This window comes from Petromyzon marinus, chromosome 19 (genome assembly GCF_048934315.1).
Source record: "Petromyzon marinus isolate PM22_M1 ecotype Great Lakes invasive population chromosome 19, UKy_Petmar_22M1.pri1.0, whole genome shotgun sequence".
NCBI classification, from domain to species: domain Eukaryota; kingdom Metazoa; phylum Chordata; class Hyperoartia; order Petromyzontiformes; family Petromyzontidae; genus Petromyzon; species Petromyzon marinus.
Window position 1 is genome coordinate 13021011 of NC_133685.1, and position 24951 is coordinate 13045961.

Sequence of the window (24951 nt, forward strand, 5' to 3'; positions counted from 1 at the left end):
GCCTTCTTCAGGTGAAAGAACAGAACTGTCGGGACGACAGAGCTTCAATTAACGCTGCTAAGATTCGCAGCGTCTCTTTAAGCTCGGTGAGAGGCGTGAAGAGCCTTGACAAAGGAGTTTACATATCAGAGCAGGAGAATTTAGCATTGAAATAGTCGAGGGATTAGCTTGTGACAGAAATAGCTGTGTTAAAATCTAAGTTTACATATCCACAGAAGCATTGCAGTCACGAAAGCTTTAAATCGAAATTCAGATAATCATTATCACGTTATATCCGTCTATCATCGCGTTTCTATTGTTTTGTTGCTGCTGTTTTACATCTCAAAACAATTGAGTTCGGCCCCGTTAGCCTATATTTTGCACGGATGGCTACGTACGGTGCGAAAGAAGTTCAACATGCATGCGTACACACGGCACGTGATGCGTGCAATCTTCATACGATTTGTGTATCCAACCAAACATTATGGATTCTAAACGCACGTGCGCGCCACAGCCATTCACTCGACGACATTCATCCTCGGAACGACGGCGTGAGCGTAACACTTAGAAGGCTGCGCCTTTACCTCTCAAGAGCGCTTGTGTTCACCCCCCTCCCTCCCCCCATTTACACTCCCCCCCCCCCCCCCCCCCCATATGTAAACTTCGCTGAGCGGCGTGAGAACACCGAGACATGTCTGTGCGGCGTCTGATTTACCGCATTAATTCTATCAGAGACCCCTCCGGGCTCCATTTACACGGCGGGGCAAAGTGATCTACCGCGTCCCCCCTTCTCTCTCTCTCTCTAATCCAGCACGCAGGATGTGTCACAGAGAGATAGTGTCATTGTGCGCGCTGACTTACGGCTACAGTCATAGCCTCGTCTGCACTTCCCCCCAGAAAATCGCCCGGGCTGGCTTCGTGGGATAAACCGCAGAGCTCGAGAGAAGTCGAAGCTTTCTCCAGCTTCACCAGCTCTCTCGCTCTCTCTCTCAATGTGCGCACGTTGAACTTCTTTCGCACCGTACGTAGCCAACCGCGCTAATCGGAGGTGCGTGGGGAAGGACAACGAACTGAGCACAAAAAGCAGTTCTAAAGAAATTAAAAGTTGCACAGCTCTCAGTGACTTCCTAATATCGGAAGGAAGAGCGTTCCAGACGGCCGCAGAAGCGCATCTGAAAGCGCCACGCGATGCATCGACCATCTCTGTTCGATGGCCAGCAGCCAAAAGCCGCTGTAACGATTACCCGAGTTTTGAGGAGATCAGCAAGGCATTATGGGTCATTCGTGCCAAGCACATTGACCAAAGCGTCGCCTCTTACAGTATGTGTATATATATATTTTTTTACGGAGGTGTTTCAGTTCTGCTTTCCTGTGAGGGTCATTAGATTAAATACCGCATCAAAGGCGACTTAAAACTATTTTAAAAGGTATTTTTTTTATTTCACCAGTTAAAGCCCACTGAGCTATATAGCTCTATTTCAGAAGCGACCTGGCCACAAACGGTAGCTCAGCGAAGTGGCTTACTCTAAACCCGTGATGTTGATTCTTAAACGTGTAGGGGGAAAACCAGAGCACCTGGGGAAAAATCCACGTAACCACGGGGAGACCTCCGGTATATCAGGCGAGGTAGTTAACATCTCGCCACCGAGAGGCTGGGCTCAGTCGCATCCTTATAGCTCTTCTATCGCGAATATCGCGGTCATTGTATTGGCGACCTTCAGTGATTCTCTTGCCACGTTCAGGACTTGGACCAGATTGAATTGTGTTCAACCACCACCACACTACATATCACAAAAACACTCACTCACCCACTCACTCACCCACTCATTCAACACACTGCAGGTCACAACAACACTCACTCACCCACTCACTCACCCACTCACTCACCCACTCATTCAACACACTGCAGGTCACAACAACACTCACTCACCCACTCACTCACCCACTCATTCAACACACTGCAGGTCACAACAACACTCACTCACCCACTCACTCACCCACTCACTCACCCACTCATTCAACACACTGCAGGTCACAACAACACTCACTCACCCACTCACTCACCCACTCATTCAACACACTGCAGGTCACAACAACACTCACTCACCCACTCACTCACCCACTCACTCACCACACTGCAGGTCACAACAACACTCACTCACCCACTCACTCACCCACTCATTCAACACACTGCAGGTCACAACAACACTCACTCACCCACTCACCGACTCACCCACTCATTCACCCACTCACCACACTACAGGTCACAAAAACACTCACTGACCCACTCACCGACTCACCGACTCACCCACTCACTCACCCACTCACCACACTGCAGGTCACAAAAACACTCACTCACCCACTCACTCACCCACTTACTCACTCACTCACCACACTGCAGGTCACAAAAACACTCACTCACCCACTCACTCACCCACTCACTCACCCACTCACCACACTGCAGGTCACAAAAACACTCACTCACCCACTCACTCACCCACTCACCACACTGCAGGTCACAAAAACACTCACTCACCCACTCATTCACCAACCCACTCACTCACCACACTGCAGGTCACACCAACACTCACCACACTGCAGGTCACAACAACACTCACTCACCGACTCACCCACCCACTCACTCACCCACTCACCACACGGCAGGTCACAACAACACCCACTCACCGACTCACCCACCCACTCACTCACCCACTCACCACACTGCAGGTCACACCAACACTCACTCACCCACTCACTCACCCACTCATTCACCCACTCACTCACCACACTGCAGGTCACACCAACACTCACTCACCCACTCACTCACCCACTCATTCACCCACTCACTCACCACACGGCAGGTCACAACAACACTCACTCACCAACTCACCCACCCACTCACTCACCCACTCACCCACCCACTCACTCACCCACCCACCAAACTGCAGGTCACAACAACAATCACTCACCCACTCACTCACCCACCCACTCACCACACTGCAGGTCACAACAACACTCACTCACCAACTCACCCACCCACTCACCCACTCACTCACCACACGGCAGGTCACAACAACACTCACTCACCGACTCACCCACCCACTCACCCACTCACTCACTACACGGCAGGTCACAACAACACTCACTCACCGACTCACCCACCCACTCACCCACTCACTCACCCACCCACCACACTGCAGGTCACAACAACACTCACTCACCGACTCACCCACCCACTCACCCACTCACTCACCACACGGCAGGTCACAACAACACTCACTCACCGACTCACCCACCCACTCACCCACTCACTCACCCACCCACCACACGGCAGGTCACAACAACACTCACTCACCGACTCACCCACTCACTCACTCACCACACGGCTGGTCATAACACCTCTCGTTCTGCGTCTTCCCTCGCACTGCCCAATTTTGGAATTCCTTGCCATCACCACAACAGAGTCAATAAACGCATTACCTCCGTACCTATTTCACATTGTTGCGACTGTACAACGCCGAACTTCTTTGGCACCGTACGTGCTAATCGGAGGCGCGTGTCGATGGAGAGCAAACTAAACACACATTTAGCATTTCGATTTAAAGCTTTCGTGACTGCAAGGATTCATCTTCTTTGGTTCTTTCGGTAAAGTCAGTTCTTTCACCTGATGACGGCTGCTTGTGTTGTGGCCGAAACGTCGTGAGAATTTTATTGTCTTACTTTATTTTCTTTTATTATTTTATTCTCATTCGACGTGGCTTTACCGAAAGAACCAAAGAAGACACATTTAGCAGTAAGCCACCCCGGGCAGAATGTGGAGACGCCTACTCTCAGTCGGCTGAAGTGGCTGTCTGGTCATTAACCATTCCAGTTCAGTTTGCTTCGGTTTCGTGTGATGTCTTTGTGTCTGGTGAGCTGCCCATTTAAAATGAAAAATAAATAAGTACATCCATTCTCTCGATCCACAAACGTAAACACATTCGCCACACTCGAGGCAAATTGCTTTTCCCCCATTGCGGCAGAATTAATTAAATTCCGAGCATAATAACCCGATGCGCATGCTGCCCCGATGCGGATATTGTCTTGTTAAAATTGCATCAAAATAATAATAATGATGATGATGCAAAATAGATGCAATAAACCCATACGCGGCCGAAACAGCAGCTCCTCAATGCGTCAGTGATATTGCATTCATTGTTGTGTGCGGTGGTGTAATTACTCTCGCACAATGGACAGGCGCATCTACAGGTCACCGGTTTCAATCTCCAGGCGCGGCAGTCGGAACAGCGGTGAGCGCATAATATCCACACGAGCGGCGGGACGCACGGGCAGCCAAATCGGCTACGGGTCGCGCGCTTTGACGTGAAGCGTGGGCACTTCCAATACCATTTGTTTTCACGATTTGTTTTGACGTTACCAAGCAAGGCCCCACTGATCGACAGAGCCCTTTTTTTCAGAAGCGACCTATCGCAAATGATAGCTCAACGAAGTGGCTCAACATCACGTGGGCATTTGCAGCAGCCAAATACGCTGACGTCTAAACCGCGTGATGTTGAGTCTAAATGTGGAGGGAAACACTGGGGGACCCGGAGGGAAGTCCGCGCGACCACGGAGAGAAAGAGAGATGCACGCTGCAAATATACAGCAGCAGCAGCAGGCGTCAGGGTCGGGATCGCACCCACGCCCTCCTGTATACCAGGCGAGAGAGTCAACATCTCCTAGCCACCGCGGCGCCCCTTCATCTGGGCAGCCTGGAAAAGTAGGCCAACCACCCTCGTCTTCCTGCTCCCTCCCTCCCTCCCTCCACCTCTTAGCAGCGGAAGCCCTTCCGCCAGCAGTGGCAAGAGCAAGTAATTGCAGGGCTGCGCCTTTGCCCTTTTTTTGTTAACTGTCCGATGCCGCGCGATTTGTATGTCGCGTGCACGTCCGCTCACCTGCAGTGGCTCTGTGATTATGTTGTTAACGGAGCAATTTACCACCGGTGTCCCCCTAGGTTGGGGAGGGTGGGCGGCGAGATTTGGGGGATTGGTCGGAAAGGCTTTGAGACGCCACTTGCACCCCTCCCCCACCGGAGCGACCAGCTACGGGTCAGAGGCTGTACGCGGATTTTTCACTTAGCGGGCGATACCGGCGTCGTGGCTAATTGTCGAGCGAGCGAGCGAGGGGGAGCGGCTCAGTGTGGCGGTCAGCGCTGCGCAAACCTGCCCATCCGAGATCGACTCCTGCAAACGAGTGCGGCGTCTAAACGTCGCCAGCGGGGCGACCCGGCCGTGGCTGCTGGCCACCCCCTACACGCAGCACATCGTGGATGCTGCGCGCTAACGGCACTTGCCCCAACAAGAAAAACATTGTTGTACGGTACTCCCATGTTGCCACCGTCTATGCGTCTTCGCATGCAACATACCGCACTGACTGACCAGCGTGGTGAAGTATGGTCTAATAAACCCGCACGACCAGCACAGCGTGGGGGTATGGGGGGGGGGGGCTTCATCCAGCAGTTGATTGCCAACAAGGGGCGCTACGGTGGCTATGAGATGTTAACTCCCTCCCCTAGTACACAGGAGGTCGTGGGTTCGATCTTGACCCTGACGCCTGCTGCTGCTGCTGTAGATTTGGAGTTTGCATGTCTCTCTCTCTCTCTCCGTTGTGAGATGTTAACTCCCTCTCCTAGTACACAGGAGGTCGTGGGTTCGATCCTGACCCTGACGCCTGCTGCTGCTGTATATTTGGAGTTTGCGTGTCTCTCTCTCCGTTGTGAGATGTTAACGCCCTCCCCTAGTACACAGGAGGTCGTGGATTCGATCCTGACCCCCCACGATGCCTGTATATTTGGAGTTTGCATGTCTCTCTCTTTATCTCTCTTCCCGTTATCGAGTGGATTTTTATCCAGGGTTCTCCGTTTTTTTTTGTTCTTTCAGATTTTAGAATCGACACGCGTTTTAGAGTAATCGCCTGCTTGTGTGGTGCCACGCCCACGGAGCAACTGCGCAGGCGCCACGACTCCCCCCTAGCCCCCACCCTGAGCACACACACGCAGTGGACTGACTGACTGTCACGTGGACTGACTGTCACGTTGACTGTCACGTGGACTGACTGACACGTGAACTGACTGACTCGTGGACTGACTGACTGACACGTGGACTGACTGACTCGTGGACTGACTGACTGACACGTGGACTGACTGACACGTGAACTGACTGACTCGTGGATTGACTCGTGGACTGACTGACTGACACGTGGACTGACTGTCACGTGGACTGACTGTCACGTGGACTGACTCGTGGACTGACTCGTGGACTGACTGACTGACACGTGGACTGACTGACTCGTGGACTGACTGACTGACACGTGGACTGACTGTCACGTGGACTGACTTACACGTAGACTGACTGACACGTGGACTGAGTGACTCGTGGACTGACTTGTGGACTGACTGACTCGTGGACTGACTGACTGACACGTGGACTGACTGACTCGTGGACTGACTGACTCGTGGATTGACTGACACGTAGACTGACTGACTGACTCGTGGACTGACTGACTCGTGGACTGACTGACACGTGGACTGACTGACTGTCACGTGGACTGACTGACTCGTGGACTGACTGACTCGTGGACTGATTGACACGTGGACTGGCTGACTCGTGGACTGACTGACTCGTGGGCTGACTGACTCGTGGACTGACTGACTCGTGGACTGACTGACTCGTGGATTGACTCACTGACTCGTGGACTGACTGACTGATCGTGGACTGACTGACTCATCGTGGACTGACTGACTCGTGGACTGACTGACACGTGGGCTGACTGACTCGTGGACTGACTGACTCGTGGACTGACTGACTGACTCGTGGACTGACTGACTCGTGGACTGACTGACTGACTCGTGGACTGACTGACTCGTGGACTGACTGACACGTGGGCTGACTGACTCGTGGACTGACTGATACGTGGGCTGACTGACTCGTGGACTGACTGACTCGTGGACTGACTGACTCGTGGACTGACTGACTGACTCGTGGACTGACTGACTCGTGGGCTGACTGACTCGTGGACTGACTGTCACGTGGGCTCACTGTTCTCCACTGGCCCACGCTAATCACCCTGCCTTACGAAAGAGCAAATGAATAAATAACAAAAAATGGGACAGTCTTTTATTTAAAAAATATATACGGTAATTGAAAGGCCAACTTTTTCGTGCTAATTATACGTTAATGGAATACAGAAATTGCAAAATGAAATTTAATAAAATATGCACGCATGAATAATCGTCCAATCATAACGTGGCAAAGAAACTCAACGCAGTCGTCAATAATGCCGTGTGGCCTTTCAAGGAAACAATTAAAATATATATGAGACGACGTTTGAGGAAATGGTCCTCATTTGATGTTTTTGGGGGCTTTGGCATTGGTGCTCTCCTGTTTTCCCAGGCCGTCAGAGCCAGTGGATTGACAGGTGGGCTGTAAATGCACGTCAGACCTGTGCGCACCGCTCGTAGTTAATTGGGTCCAGGTGGAAGAGGGGTTTTTGCTAATTGATTATGCAACGTGCTTCAAATTCTCCAATTTGTCACACGCCTTCGCCGTAACGAACTATGACTGCAACATTTCCCCACTCTGCCCACCTCCACATTGCCCTCCACCAAAGACAAAGATCTCCCGTGTAGCCCTAACAGACTGTTGGGGCAAGTGCTGTTAGCGAGTTAGCACCTTTCGAGGCCTGCGGCGATGTGCGGCCAACACCACGCCCCCCCCACCGCCTTTGTCTCACCCGCAGTACTTTTTAAAGGCCGAGTCGACCTAGGGGATGGCCCATGACCGCTTCAATTAGACGGCACTGCAGTTCACATTCATCAATCACCGTCGTAGCACGGATGTTGTACCCGGGGCTCCGTCCGAGACTGCCGATGATTCCTCAGGGCCGCGTCCTTAGCTGCAGGTCCCACCCACCCACGAAGAAGGGCCATTGCCCGAAACGTCGCCTATTATATATTTCCATTTTAAAGGCCACACACAGTGTTATTGACGAATGTGTTGAGTTCAATCTCGCCTGTTCTTGTGATTTGTGCTTGCACAGCAGCAGCAGCTGCAGCAGCTGCAGCAGCAGCAGCTGCAGCAGCAGCAGCTGCAGAAGCAGCAGCTGCAGCAGTAGCTGCAGCAGCAGCAGCAGCTACAGCAGCAGCTACAGCAGCGCGGAATAGGGACGAGGGGTTATTTACGATGCCAGGAGGTTGTGCCTTCCTTTCCCTCCCTCCGCGCAGTCAAGAAAGGGAATTTCAGGCGCCAATAAATTGTTTGACAAAGTCAATTAGCCAATGCTAAACAAAAGTAGATGGCTATGAATCAGTGTGTGGGGGGGGGGGGGGGGCAGTGTAGCGGTTAGCGCACTACGATACGAACCCGGCGACCCCAGATCATGGCCAACACGAGTGACGATTATTTGAACCGGTCATGGGCCTCCCCTAGGTCATCTCAGCCTCAACAAAGTACCTTGTGTGGTGTGGTGTGTAAGCATCGCCACTGGGGAGACAAAGGTGGCCGGACGTGGTGTTGGCCACCCACCCCCTCGTGTGCCATACCGGCCTTTACATGAGCTCGCTAACAGCACTTGTCCACACAGTCTGTTCAGGCTATACCGGGGGATCTTTGTCTTTGTGGGGAGCGGTGGTGCAGCAGTTAGCGCACTGCGCGATGAACCCGATTGGCGCTCACGCTGAACACCACTGACGATCGTCAGAATCGGTCTTGGATCTTACTCAGGGTTGACTCAGCCTCGAATGTAATCATAATCCATTGTAATCATTGTAATAATCTATCAATCGCAATGATAATAATTATCCAGACATTGTAATTGTATTCAATCGTAATGACAATCACCATTCATCCAACAATCGTAATTAGAATCCTCAATCATCCAGAAATTTTAATTGTGGCCAATCCTAATTAAAATCAATCGTCCATCAATCCTAATTATAATAATCACTCAAGCATAAATCATCAACCTCCAATCATCACAATGACTCCCCAGCATGCTCTCTTGGTTGCGTTGCACAGATCGCACAGCGCCTTCCCCCTTCACATTCCCTCTCTGAGCCTCCCTTCACTAACCGCATGGCCCACCCAGCATGCGGAGGAGGCCCTCATGTAGCAGTGGATTGACAGAGGGGCTGTAAACATTATTTTATTTTATTGACAGTCATTGTAACGACAAATGGAAAGAGAACGAGGAAGCCAAAGCAAAAGTCCAGCCAGCGTGGATTCCCTGACCAAATGACAACCGAGGCATTGGTGATCATCTGCGAGTTACAGCCCTGCAGAGCCAGCGGCGGGTTATTCCACATTCCTATTGCCGAAGTGCGTGGGGGGTCTATCACATGAGAAAACCACTGTGTGCTTCCTCACAAAGTGGTACTTATTTAATTGACCATGTCAGGGATGATGGGCTGAGCCAAGGGTTGGCAACCAAAATAACGAGAAGAGCCATTTTTTTTTTAAAATAATCTTCCAATTCGGTGCATGCAAAAAACCCTGTCAATATTTCAAGAGCCCCAACGCACGCGGATCGGGCAGGTTGCCCTACCCCCTGGCCGCTGAGTCAACCAGATTTGAACTTCCGATTGAGGCTCGCTCGTTCGTTCGTCTCCAGCTCAACCACCTGGTTCCGATAGTGCAGATTATCTAAGCAACCAGGGAAATTAACCTCAATGGGCTCTCTCTGCACTGCCCGATCGTGACAACAACAGCAATAATAAAAGACATTGAATTAAAATGCTGCCGCATAAATTGGATGATTCATGAGCTCAATGAGCACGAGTTTTCCATTAGAAATCTCTGAACACTCAGACATGAAGCGCAACGTCATACAAAAGGACATCCACATGCACTTTGCGTGTACTTTGATTGCATTATAACATGCCCTACTCTCCATCATACAGCACTTCGTTCAGACGCACGACCATTGTAACGAGTTCAGCTCTGGATTTGGCTGGGAAGTCGACTCAGCCCATCATCCATCCCTCCGTGGTCGAGGCATTTCAGCAGTACCACATTAACTGAGGATTTGTCCTACGGATAGACTCGCTCTCTCCATTGTAGCGTGGAATTTCCACCACTGGCTGTACGGTAATTGGGACATAAGTGTCGCCTCTCAATCAATGCTCGCTCGCTTGAGCAGGAAATCTCACTCTGACTTTGCCTGGAAGTTAAGTGCGCGTGTGTGGGTGGCCATGAAGCATAATAACACGTGTTGTATGACTCACCACGTTACGGCGCTAATAGAAATTGTCGGTACAGTATTCCCTTGTTATTCGCGAAAATGCTGGTCTGCGATTTTGGCTATCCGCGAACTGCTCCGAGAACTCTGCACGGCTGCATCGAGAGAGAAACAAAGTGATGAGAGATTAAGTGATGAGATAAAGTGATGAGAGGAAACATATTATTTACGTATTTATTTGAGGTAATTCATTCAAGGTGTTCGTAAGCCAATTTCATTATCCGTGAATATTAGTTTTTCATGAGCATCTCACGAACGTATCCCTCGCAAATAACGAGGGATTACTGTATTATCATCACTCTCAGGAACCCGCGGAACCTCCGCGCGCAAAGAATGGCGAATATTTACATAGACTGATAATTTCATATCTTTAAATTCAATAAAAAAAATATGTATTGATAAAAGTATACACGAGAACAAAACAATCTACCCAATTGTCTGCAGTAAACACTGCCAGAAAGCATTAGAGAGATGCGCACATGGACAAGACTCATATTGGAGGATGAAGCAAAGCTTCAGGAAACAATATTTTTTTTTATTTTACCAGGTAAGGCCCACTGAGCCATATAGCTCGTTTTCAGAAGCCAAATTACTCTAAACGTGTGACACTGATTTCTAGATGTGGAGGGGAAAAACCGGAGGACGCGAAGAAAAATCCACGCTACCACGGAGAGAGAGAGAGACATATATGTAGTGACGACTTGGATGTACTTGTCTTGAGATGAAGGAGCCACGTGGTCACACTTGAACAGGCAGGAACCACACTACAACAGCCCCGAGTCTGCCGTGCAGTTCCTTTATATTCTCGCTGACTCTGGACGCTCGTTCCACCGGCAGACTCGACCGTCCTCTTCCGTCACCTGACCACGCCCCCCTTCTTGAACATTCCCGTAGCTACCAGTCCCTTCCCACTCACACACCTGTCATTACCTCTCGTGGCCACTAGTGCATTCGTACTGTAGGCCGACTTCCCATGTCATTGCCTCCCGTGGCCACTAGTCCACTCATGCCGTAGGTTGACTCTATTGTCTTTACACATACAACAGGCATCAGGGTCGGGATCGAACCCACAAACTCCTGTTTATTAGACGATGAAGATACCATCTCGCCAGAAGGGAGATGACAAGGCGTGTTACAACTTGTTGTTTCTTCACACTAAGTTACTACACCTTGTCTCAGTTTCGTTTTTTCTGGCTCCCCACGGGCGCGGCGCACGAGTTCTCTTTTTGTCTAAAGGAAACAGGAGACGGAACCCGCCCAAACGTGCTGCTCTTCTTTTCCTGTGTGTCCCGGTGCGTTACACAGACACACGAACAAAATTATCACCATGGGCTGCTGCTACTACTGCCCCTGTTGGGGGGGGGGGGGGGGTCTCCGGTGTGGGCAGCAGAGGGTAGTACAGCAATATCCATGGGATGTTTTTTCTTCTTTCGATTTTAATGTTGCATGCAATGGATTCACATCGCCTCTCTGCAGAACAACACAAATGGCACGCTCCCCATTCACCACGATGTTAACGAGCCATGGATTCCTGAATTGAAAAAACCCACAAACCTCGACTCGAAATCTAGAAACAATGAGTTGAATCACAACGCGGCAATTTATTGGCGGTGGCAAGTGCTCTGAGCGAGCGCCTATTCATGGTGGCAACATCCACCACAGAGCCGCCTTTGTCTCTTCAATGCCGATTGTCTCGCACGAGATCAATGGCTAATTTGAAGTGGAGCTAAGCTAGGTGAGAGTCCAGGACACGTTCAGATATCGCTCGCGGCTGATGTTGCGGACATGGCCAGGAGTCGAACTCGGGTCGCTGGGATCGTAGCGCAAACCGTGAGCCACCGTGCCATTGCTCCATACACACATGTATACACAGATATGCGACACACCACACATACACCGTAACCATACCACGCAAGCAACACGTGCATACACACCATACACACACTCTACACATGCACACAACACACCATGTTGATACATATGTAGCCACTTACTTCGGAGGCACTAAGAGTTGGAGGCACTCTGTTAATTAACATGCACCAACGGGTTAACACTTGAACATATATGTCTATATTCGACTACAGCTGGTAGACTGCCTCACTGGCGACGCCGAGATGGTGAAGACGGAGACGGCGAGGTAAGAACGGCGAAGACTCCAGCAGCAGCACGACGGGGATCTCCCCACTCCAAACGACAGCCCCGAGGTCCCCTACAGGGGCCCCTCTTATACTGTCAGCGTGGCCTGGCTCCGCCCCCGGCCACGCCCCCTTTCTAGAATCTACCCGCGGGTTCCTGGTGTGTCCCTTCGGTGACCTTTCCCCGAGGTCCCCCTCTGGTGTGTCACGTGGCCTGCTGTCGGTCAGGGCTGCTGTAAGCTGCAGATCCCCTTCTCCGCCAGCAGCCATCGCGATGCCGCTACACATACACCCCAAACACACCAAAGAGAATTCCCACCTAACCTCTCCCCCCCCACCCCCCCCCCCAATTTCTCATATCCGTGCACAATTCAAAAGATGCATGCTATTCAATCTTTTAGAACTTTCACAGTGCTGTTTGTTGCTGGCCGCTTAGCGTTTTTTGGATTTTGGTCCACCGCAACAGACACACGACACACACACACAAATGCAAACACAGAGGGGTCATTGCCCGAAACGTCGCTTTTAAAGTTTACAGTGTTTCCTTTGGGGGCAGGACTATTGATGAATGTGTTCGGGTTTTGTTAGTTACGCTTGCGTACCAAACTGGCAAGGCAATGCAACAACAAAACGTGCTTTAGTATCAACAAATATGCGACTTGGCAGCTGTCACCGTGACCACGTCCACATTGAATTTCCTCCTCACCGTATTTCCCCAAAATAAAATCATGTTCACGATTAAGTTTGGCAAGGTCCGACGTACAGCGCTGCACGCAGACAGGTGACGGGACGAAGAACTGAGATGAGGGTACGCCGCCACCGCCGCCGCGTTACTGTATCGGTACACGTACCGCATCAATGTGCCGCTCAGCCGCTCAGTCGTGCAGCCCAAAAAAGTCGACCGCTCAGGAACGGCGTTATAACTGGATGCGCTCCGCGTTATATTACAAGGCTCCGCGGGGCCTCTAGCGGCCCCTCATGGCCTTTAGTGCGACCCCTGACGTGCGGCACACGATAATATACAAATGGTGAAGAACCACCACCCCCACCCCCCACCATCATCATCGCACTGCTATCAAACCCAGAAATGGGTTGAGACGCGTGGCGGCGGGCCTCGCGCTGACGATGTCTCGCCGGCGAAAGTGGCTCCCCTCCCCCTCTGAAAGTGAGTGTGAGAACACGCAGCTGGAGAGTCTGGTGTCAGTGTTGGCTCGAAGGTTGTAGGTCACAAGGGGACGCGAGTCGGGGTCAATGTAGGGTTACGTTTAAGGGAGGGAAGGATGGTGGCCGCGGGTGGATTGTGGAGGTCCACACATCGCTGAGAAACCTGGGTTTAAATCCAGGTGATGGATTTAAACCCATTTGACACATTCGTCAATAACACTGCGGTCTGTGAAAAGAAAAATAACAGTCGACGTTTCGGGCAATGGCCATTCTGCAGAGAACATAGACAGCCCGGAGTGGTCTTTCTGGCCACACAGACACAAAGACGCAGATACAAAGACACACACACACACAGGTACGCAGATCCAGACACACACACACACATAATTGTCTATGTCTGGATGTCAAAGGCCAGAGTGGCCTCTGCGTGCTGTGTAAGCGAGCGCCTCGGAAGGAGTGGGTCTCAAATACCAGACCCGGCTGCCTTCGCCTCCCCATTGTCTCCCCTCTGACGTTTACACACCACCGCACCAATTACTCATTTATGGTTGAGTGGACCTAGGGGAGGCCCAGAACGGGTTCAGATAGTCACCGATGTTGGTCGTGAGCAGGAAATGAACTCAGATGATCGGGTTCGTAGCGCAGCGCGCTAACAGCTACACTCCACTAGCGATCCCCATACACAGACACACAAATATCCACTGCACTAGCGATCCCCATACACAGGCACACAAATATCCACTGCACTAGCGATCCCCATACACAGACACACAAATACCCAATGCACTAGCGATCCCCATACACAGACACACAAATATCCACTGCACTCGCGATCCCCATACACAGACACACAAATATCCACTGCACTAGCGATCCCCATACACAGACACACAAATATCCACTACACTAGCGGTCCCCATACACAGACACACAAATACCCATTGCACTAGCGATCCCCATACACAGACACACAAATACCCACTGCACTAGCGATCCCCATACACAGACACACAAATAACCACTGCACTAGCGGTCCCCATACACAGACACACAAATACCCATTGCACTAGCGATCCCCATACACAGACACACAAATAACCACTACACTAAAGACGCCCATACATAGACACACAAATACCCACTACACCAGCGGTCCCCATACACAGACACACAAATAACCACTGCACTAGCGATCCCCATACACAGACACACAAATACCCACTACACTAGCGATCCCCATACACAGACACACAAATATCCACTGCACTAGCGATCCCCATACACAGACACACAAATATCCACTACACTAGCGGTCCCCATACACAGACACACAAATACCCATTGCACTAGCGATCCCCATACACAGACACACAAATACCCACTGCACTAGCGATCCCCATACACAGACACAAATAACCACTGCACTAGCGGTCCCCATACACAGACACACAAATACCCACTGCATTAGCGATCCCCATATACAGACACACAAATAACCACTACACTAAAGACGCCCATACACAGACACACAAATACCCACTGCACTAGCGATCCCCATACACAGACACACAAATAACCACTACACTAAAGACGCCCATACATAGACACACAAATACCCACTACACCAGCGGTCCCCATACACAGACACACAAATAACCACTGCACTAGCGATCCCCATACACAGACACAAATAACCACTGCACTAGCGATCCCCATACACAGACACACAAATACCCACACCGATACAGACACAGACACACAGATACCCACACCGATACAGACACAGACACACAAATACCCACACCGATACAGACACACAGATACCCACACCGATACAGACACAAATACCCACACCGATACAGACACAGACACACAGATACCACACCGATACAGACACACAAATATCCACACTGATACAGACACACAGATACCCACGACGATACAGACACATAAATACCCACACCGATACAGACACAGACACACAGAAACCCACACCGATACAGACACAGACACACAGATACCCACACCGATACAGACACAAATACCCACACTGATACAGACACAGACACAAATACCCACACTGATACAGACACACAAATACCCGCACCGATACAGACACAGACACAAATACCCACACCGACACAGACACAGACACACAAATACCCACACTGATACAGACACAGACACACAAATACCCACACCGATACACACACAGACACACGAATACCCACACCGATACAGACACACAGATACCCACACCGATACAGACACAGACACAGATACCCACACTGATACAGACACAGACACACAAATACCCACACTGATATAGACACAGACACACACATACCCACACCAATACAGATACAGACACACAAATACCCACACCGATACAGACACAGACACAAATACCCACACCAATACAGACACAGACACAAATACCCACACCGATACAGACACAGACACAAATACCCACACCAAAACAGACACAGACACACTAATACCCATACCGATACGGACACAGACACACAAATACCCACACCGATACAGACACAGACACACAAATACCCACACCGATACAGACACAGACACAAATACCCACACCAAAACAGACACAGACACACAAATACCCACACCAATACAGACACAGACACAAATACCCACACCGATACAGACACAGACACAAATACCCACACCAAAACAGACACAGACACACAAATACCCACACCAAAACAGACACAGACACACAAATACCCACACCAATACGGACACAGACACACAAATACCCACACCGATACAGACACATACACACACATACCCACACCGATACAGACACATACACACAAATACCCACACCGATACAACAACAACAACCGCCATTCACCACTAAGTGGCGGTGACGTCACAACGACGCTTGTGCCTGGCTATGTGCACCCTGAGGCCACGTGAAGTGTCGAACGCCCGCTGGCAGGTCACGGGGCAGACCCAGGTGCCACGGGTCGACTGACTGAGATGACTGGCTGATGCACCACCTGTGCCCCCTACTGTGCCAACCTGCTGTGCTTTAGCCAACCCGGCGCTCCGCTCGTTGTTGTGAGCGTCGTTCCTCAGCCCTCCGTTGTTGTTGGAGGGCGACTACCTCCAACTGCCCAGTAGCGTCCTTCACAAGCCTCCTCCACAGAGGCCGATCTTGACACCGCTGGTACCAGTCATCGGCAAGTCCACTCAGCTCCACGTCCTCCTGTACCACATCACTCCATCTCTTCTCTAGCCCGTGCCGCGCCCGTTTAGCCCCCTCAATCCGGCCGAACAAAAGCTGTTTCGGCATGCGGTGGCTGGGCATGCGGGCTACATGACCCAGCCATCGCAGCCTTGCCCGCCGGAGGAGCTCACCGATGGGACCTTGCCCAGATCTTTGAAGGATTTGTGAGCTCCTCACACAATCCAGCCTGGTTAAACCCAGGATGGATCGTAGGCAGGCCAGCCTAAATGTTTCGAACCGGCGAAGATGCTCCATTAGGGGGGGGGGTCCACGTTTCGCAAGCGAAGAGAAGGGAGGGAATGACTGCGGCCGAGAAGACCACAGTCATTCCCTCCCTTCCAATTCCGATTGGCCTTTCCCTTCATGGCGTCTGTGACAACCACAACACAAGCCAATCAACAACACAAACCAATTAACAAACCAATTAACAACACAAGCCAAGCAATAATAAACAAAATCACCACCACCACAACAACAATAGCAACAGTAACACAAACTAAATAACAACAAACATCACAACTTCAACGATTCACCACAACGGTACCGACAACAACAGCAGCAACAGCCGACAGTAAATAAACAACGACACAAACACAAACACAACAAGAGTAACAATACCACAACAATTGCAACGTCAACGGATTGGACCAACATTGAACAAAAAATTAACATCGATCACAACCGCGTGACACAATTACGGCCTCATAGATTGCGCCCAATTACAACCAAGGACATTAAATGCAAATTGATAATTATAGCAGACCAATTAAATACTAATCGGCCTGCCACTTATGGCCCTTCAGAGGGGCCCAGACCCTCGCATTGCACGAGGTTTCAACCTTTCCAGTTCATTCGTGTTTTGCCGACAATTAGCAGCCTCACGCAATCATTCTCATCGTTCTGTATTCAGATTTATTTTATTTATTTTTGACCCCAGCGAAGGCCTCGCTGAGTCCTAGCGTCTGTGTTTTTTCCTGCCTTCCTTCCATGAGTCTAAAGAGCGTTATCATGACCAAACATCGGCATCGTCGTCAAATATACATCATCATGTAATGCAGCAGCAGTGGGAATCATCACTACATTATCAGCTCGGTGGTACGGGGGGGGGGTGACATTCAGTCAGATGGGGGCCTCAATATGTGATTTGTCTCGGCACCGATGCTATTAACGCACCTGTCGCAGGCTCCTCTCGCCAAACCGCCATCGTTTCCGCTCACGGTCTCGGACATTTAACGCTGCAGGGGCGCTCCGTTATTCGCCTCTCTCGCGGTGGTTGCCAAGGGGGCCCAAAAACTCGTAGCTCTGCCCCCACGCGAGTTACGCGACTTAGCAGCGGCAACGAGACCCGTCCCTGGGGTACGGCGAATCTGGGTGACCGCCCCGGGCCCCGTGATTTGGGGGGAGGGGGTTGGGGGTGCCCCCACGCGAGTTACGCGACTTAGCAGCCGCAACGAGACCCGTCCCTGGGGTACGGCGAATCTGGGTGACCGCCCCGGGCCCCGTGATTTGGGGGGCGGGCACCATCGTCAGGAGCAGCAGCATGAGTAGCGGACAGTCGTTGGATGAATTATCATCAAAGGCATGAGTAGAAAAAGTGAAGCATGCCTCCAGGTTCGCGATACCTCTCTGGCCTGTCGATGTGCTGCGAATAAGGGTCGTTACCCGAAACGTCTACTACGATATTTACTTTTTGTCAGGCCCTATCGTTCGTGACGAACGCTTTGGGTGTGTTTTGTTGTCTTGCTGTTGTTGTTGATTGTGGTTGTTGCAGCATTTCCAACGCAGAAGCAGCAGCAGCAGCAGCATCGCCACGTAATTGGTTTAAATTCACCATCGTTCTATTATTGCACAGCCGTCGCTCCAGCAGACGTCAATCCCTTGAGCGGCAGTATCATGGACCGCACGTGTCAATTATGGTGATGAGATGAATCGGCCTTTAATTAGCACGTGGCCACGCAAACAGAGACTCCGGTAAAGATTAGATTTGCATTCAGAGACGCTCGCGAGGAGTGTAATAATTTACGTAGTGGTTGACATGTTTATATATATTTCACGCAAAGACAGATTACTGGCAAATAGTGATTAGGGAATATATTGAGATGGAGAAAATATAAAAAAAACGTTGCTTTAATCAATATCAACGGGCGGTATTTAAGGTGATAAAGTCGCTGTGTGTGACGTGTTCATGCGGGGGGAGCGGTAGTGTCGTGCTTGGCGCGATACGCTGCGATCCCGGGAACCAGAGTTCGATGCCAACACAGGTGACGATTATCGGAACCGGTCCTGGACCTCCCCTAGGTCGACTCGGCCTCAAATGAGTACCTGGTGCGGTGCGTAGTAAACATCGCCACTGGGGGTGTTGGCCACACACGCCCCTCCGTGTGCCATGCCGGCCTTCATAGGTGCTCGTTAACAGCACTTGACCCCAACAGTCTGTTAAGGATTCACGGGGGCTCTTTGTATTTGGGGAGTGGGGAGGAGAGTGGGGAGGGGGTGGGGAGGGAGAGGGGAGGGGGAGGGGGGTTGCTACCTTCATCTAGCAGTGGATAAATCACGGCTGGCGATGATTGCGATATAAATCAATCGGCCCACATCACATGTGTGTCGAAAAAAGGCGAGCGGCGGTGTTTACGCAACTGCGGTGAGAGTGATGGTACCGGGGTGGGTAGGGGGTGCATCCGCGCGCGACACGCAGGGTGGATAACCATTGCTCTTGACACGTCCCGAGATTAAACTCCTTCATCCTGGGCTATCCCCGCATCTCTCTGGCCACAGCGACAGGTAAAGGAGCAGCCCTGCAATTGCTGGGCTCACTCCACTGCTGGCGGAAGACGTCTCCGCTAGAGGAAGCAGCAAAGGGTAAATTGTACGTACGTATTTTGAACTTCTTTCGCACCGAACGTAGCCAATCGCGCTAATACGAGGTGTGGTAAATTTATAACAACTGATTGCAGTTAGAGTCCATGCTTGGCATGGTATTTATGATTCGCCCAAAGTACCAAAAAACCCCCCATAAGGGTAAAGGTGCAGTGCTGCATTCACTTGCTCGTGCCACTGCCGGCAATAAGAGGGCCTCCACTCGTGGCAGCTCTTAGAGGAGCAAACTCGAGAGGGGGTACCTTGGCCTACTCTTCCACGCTAGCCTGTCGTCTTGCAGGAGGTGTGAGCCACCCACACTTTACCCCACCACACGCGACCCGGCGATCGACTAACTGCGGCTGTACACCGTTTGTACTGCTGGCTGGACAGATGAAGGGGATATTTAAGAAACGTGTTGCCTCCTCTTCCTCGTCTGCTTTGCAGGAGCCCGTGGGTTCGATCCCGGACACGAACGATGGCCGTTGGATTCTTCTATGGCTTTCTCCTCCACATTGAGAATCAACACGCGATTTGATTATTTGGCTGCTACGATCAAGTCTCACGTGTGCTAATGATGATGAGCGATCATCATCACATGCGACCAGGTCGCCTCTGAGAAGGAGTTCATAGCTTAGTGGGCTTTACGCGGTAAATTAAATCGTTTGAGAATATCGGCATAGGTTTTACCCTTTCTGTCAATAAAACAGTTTGTGTTTAGATCAAGGCCGTAATTATAATATAACAATTTGATAAACCTTGGCCACAATATCTGGACTTGTCTTCATATTAGTCAATGCATAGATTTCAGGTTATATTATTGTGTTTAATGTAAATGCTCACCCCGAGCCCTCAATACTCTGATAGCGCGCTGTTCTTGAGTTGTACGCCTTTTGGCGTCTTCTGGTCCAACACCAGTGGAGACTAGGCTCTAAGAAAAGCCGTCTCGGGTGTGGACCATTCAAATTCAAGGACAGTGCATATCATTATCAGAGTTGTCTCTTTTGTTTGCATTTTGACTGCTTGTGTTGTGGTTATTGCAAACATAATGCCTTGAATAAAGGTGTCAGTTTTTGTGCCAGTTTAAAGGATAAAACCTATTACTATATTATTTTGGTTATGGTTATACTGTTTTAATCCCTAATCTCTGCTATTACATACAATGAATCAAGAAATGGTAAAAAAAGTAAAAACAGAGCAATGCAATACAATACACTATTCGACATTATTGTAAAAAATAAATAAAAAGTCCATCCCATGTGTTCATGATTTTTTAAATATTTTAGGCAGGAAATTAGTTTTCAAATTTTGATATTTTTTTTGGGTTGGGACCCCCAGACCCCCTGGAAGATTTGGTCCAATGTTGACTCCATGGCTACAGCTGTGGTTAATATGTTAAAACACCAAACTGAAACCTTTTGCAAGGAATCATGTCTGCATTAACCACGCGTACTTGCGGTGAACATGCAAACAAACAAATCGCATGCTCTGGTAGTAGATGATGATGCATCGTCTTTGAAACTGATTGGCCCACACCAGAGACAGCTTCCTTTAGAGCCCCGCCTGGTTTAACCGCCACGTCGGAGAGACAGGACCCACCGCCTCTGGACAGCACGTGCGGTCTGCTAACCATCACACCAGGGGCCATCGCAGAATCCTCCCGATGTTCGTCACATTCTGACAACGCCTTCCCGTCTGCATCCCTGACGTTCACCAAAAACCAGAATCCCGAGCGTCTTGTGCATGCACCGGGGCGAACTTCTTTCCCGCCCGCTCGCTCGCTCGCTCAATATCAAGCCGCGCCACGGCGGCGGCGTCGATTCCACATTCCTACGGCGAGCACCAACATCGCCACGGACCGTGCGCGCATGCGCCGCTGGTGACATTCCGCGAGGCTCCCGAGGGTTGCCCGCGAGGTCGTGCGCAGCAACCATCAGTCAGGACCGTGACGCGTCAGGGGCCGGGTTCACGGCGAGGTCGTGGGTCACGACAGAGCGACAAGAGGCGAGGTGGTGGCGGTGGTGGTGGTGGTGGCGGGGTTTCGATGCTGGGGCCAGTCTTAGGATGAGACGACCATTACGCCATCCCCTATCCCGGACATCATGCAAACAATGTTCCTGTTCGCAACGAGCACCACTCAGCGGTGAACTTTCCACATTCCTATGACAGGGTGGGAGGGGGGGGGGTGGGAAATTCCAGGACGTGTGTATTACAAACATCGCTGACATTTCGCAAAGTTCCCTGGGAATATATAAATATATTTAAGGTCGCGTGAAGGGACGCATCGGTCAAAATCGTGACGCATTTGAGGGAGCGGGTTCACAGCAAGGTCAAGTAATGACAGCGCGAGAAGGGGGAGGTGGTGGGGTCTGTCTATCCTGGGAGCAGTGAGCAGACACCCCCCCTTCGTCTTGAGAGCAAGAGATGTTGACCTTGGTTGGATAGGAGGCGTGGTGTCTGGGGCCCCAATCTGATTTGTCCCGGCGAGAGAAGCTGGCGCGCATTCTCTCGCTCCACGCATTGCGGGAGGCTGCAACGGAAGCATCGTCGAGCCCCGTGAAAGCGGTGGTTCTTAACCTTTACCGCAGCCTTGCACCCACTTTGCTTTAACACATCGTATTCTTTTTTGTTATATTGTTAATAAATACATAGGTTTGATGAAACAACGTAGTTGTAATTTGATTTAAAGCTTTCGTGACTGCAGTGATTCATAGTCTTGGTTCTTTCGGTAAAGTCACGTTTTATTATTTTATTGTTTCCCTTCAACGTGACTTTACCGAAAGAACCAAGACTATAACGTAGTTGTACTTACGTGCCCGTGCTGAATTTGTGTTTTCGATTATGTACCTTCTAAGAAAGACAAATCTGCCCATCTCTCACCCCCCCCCAGATTAAGAACCACTGCCTGAAGGCATTGAATGACGTACATTGTGTACCCATAGAGATGTACATGCACAGGTATTATATACACACAGTGTGTGTGACGTATCGTCCCATATCCTACAGCATATACATGCTTATACATTCGTAAAGCAGGGAATCATCTCTCACAGAAGATTTACCTTGGGGGGGGGGTCCCCAACTTCCCAGGCCCTGCTCCCCCCGCCCCCCCCCCTCCCGGCCCCCGCAGTGCTGAGGGGCGGGAAGAGTTTTCTTAGAGGGCCCAGTTCTGGATTTTCGGAGAGCTGTGGATTTTCTGACAAAGCCCAGTCTCATCAAGAGTCCGTCCGTCCATGTGTCCGTCCAAACGCTGTGTGCGTGGTGCCGTCCACCAGCCGCCTCGTGTGCTGTGCCGGCCTTCATAGGTGCTAATCATCTGGCAAGGTTATCCGGGGGTTGGGGAGACTTTGTCTTTATGTGTGTGAGTGGGAGGATGGGTAATGTAGCGGTTAGCACGCTGCGCTACGAACCCGGTGGCTCGAGTTCAATCCCTGCTCAGAGTCGCAGCCACTGACACCAGCGACGATTATCCGAACCGTCCCTGGGCCTCATTTATGTCGACTCAGCCGCAAACGAGCACCTGGTGCGGTGTGTAAACATCGCCACTCGGGATACAAAGGCGGCCGGGCGTGGTGCTGGTCACACCACAACCTTGTTTCCGTTCTGGCCTTCATAGGTGGCTCGCTAACAGCACTTGCCCCAATAGTCTGTCGAGGCTATACGGGGTCTTTTTGTTTTTGTACATGTATACACGTGCGAGTGGAGTATGTCGTCCCCCTCCACGACTCACGTCGTTACATGTTGGAGGCTAAGCAAGAGGGAGCCTGGATAATGTTTGGGATGTCCCCACTCTGACAACCCAGTGCTGCGTGCGACCGAGGTTCAGCTCATCGCTTCTGAACGTGAGCCATGGGCAGGATTCCAACTCGGGTTATATGGTATGCGGGCCCTCTGTGGTGCAAAAAAATTCAACAACTTTGAACGTGTAGGCTTTCGCGTAATGAATTGGTAGTACAGCACACCGGTGTGATGTACTACCACCGGTGTGATGTACTAGTAACGAATTGGCATGTTTTATTAACCTGACAAACCTTACTAAATGGATGTGTCGGGTAGTGGCGATTTTAACGACGCATTTATATGTACGCGAAAACCGATATTAACACGCCGCAACAACAGCATTGTTGTACGGTACTCCCATGTTCCCACCGTCTATGCGTCTTCGCCTGCACCATACCGCACTGACTGACCAGCGTGGTGAAGTATGGTCTAATGAGCCCGCACGGCCAGCACAGCGTGGGGGTATGAGGGGGGGGGGAGGCTTCATCCAGCAGTTGATTGCCAACAAGGGGCGCTACGGTGGCTATGAGATGTTAACTCCCTCCCCTAGTACACAGGAGGTCGTGGGTTCGATCTTTACCCTGACGCCTGCTGCTGCTGCTGTATATTTGGAGTTTGCATGTCTCTCCCTCCGTTGTGAGATGTTCACTCCCTCCCCTAGTACACAGGAGGTCGTGGGTTCGATCTTGACCCTGACGTCTGCTGCTGCTGTATATTTGGAGTTTGCGTGTCTCTCTCTCTCTGTGGCCGCGTGGATTTTTCTCCGGGTCCTCCAGTTTCCCCACTCCACATTTAGAATCAACATCACGCGTTTACAGTCAGTGGCTGCTGTACATTTCCATGCTTCGGCTGACCCGGGACATGTATGAAGGAGGAAAAATGCATGTGCGAAGCAGCTGCGGGTGTCGGGGAGCTTTTAAGTGAAAGCGGCAGCGAAGCAAGGTTCTGCCCTGAGCTCCGTCCTCCTGGTGCTGGACACACTAACGAGATACATTCAGAGGGAGCCCCCCCCCCCCCTCCCCCACCCTGCAGACGATATTGTGATATATGGCGAAATCAGAGGGGATGTGGACGATGATTTGAGGATCTGGGTGCTAAAAGATTGCAGGGAATGGGGTTGCGGATCGGTCGGACAAAGACGGAGTGCATGGTGGCACATTTTAGTGGCAATAATGCAGGAGGGGGATTTCAAATCGGAAGTGACCAGTTGATGAAGACGAACGGGTTCAAGTCCTTGGGTGCAACGATGTGGTGCTGATGGATGACGAGAGGTGAGGACAAGAACAACGTCTGGATGGTTGAGAGGGCGAGAGGCGACCGGTGTGGTGTACGATCAGAGGGTCCCAGTTTTGTTTGAACGTGTTCAAGACGGTGCTGTTGTACGTGGCCGGCTGCTGGGGCACGAGCAAGAGGGAGGATGTTGCGGTGGATGTTGGGCTTCACAAGGAAGGACAAGGGCTGAGATTTGAAGAGACGTGAGGTCGACGCAAGGTGGAATCAATCACG

At 50.9% G+C, this 24951-nt stretch overlaps 1 long non-coding RNA gene across 1 annotated transcript; it reads left to right on the forward strand.

Moving 5' to 3' along the window:
* The first annotated feature begins 18075 nt into the window (after window positions 1-18075).
* On the forward strand, window positions 18076-20918 carry LOC116943817 (uncharacterized). The gene is made up of 3 exons (XR_012942259.1): window positions 18076-19139; window positions 19585-19675; window positions 20113-20918. It is a non-coding gene; the product is annotated as an uncharacterized LOC116943817 (long non-coding RNA).
* The last annotated feature ends 4033 nt before the right edge of the window (window positions 20919-24951 follow it).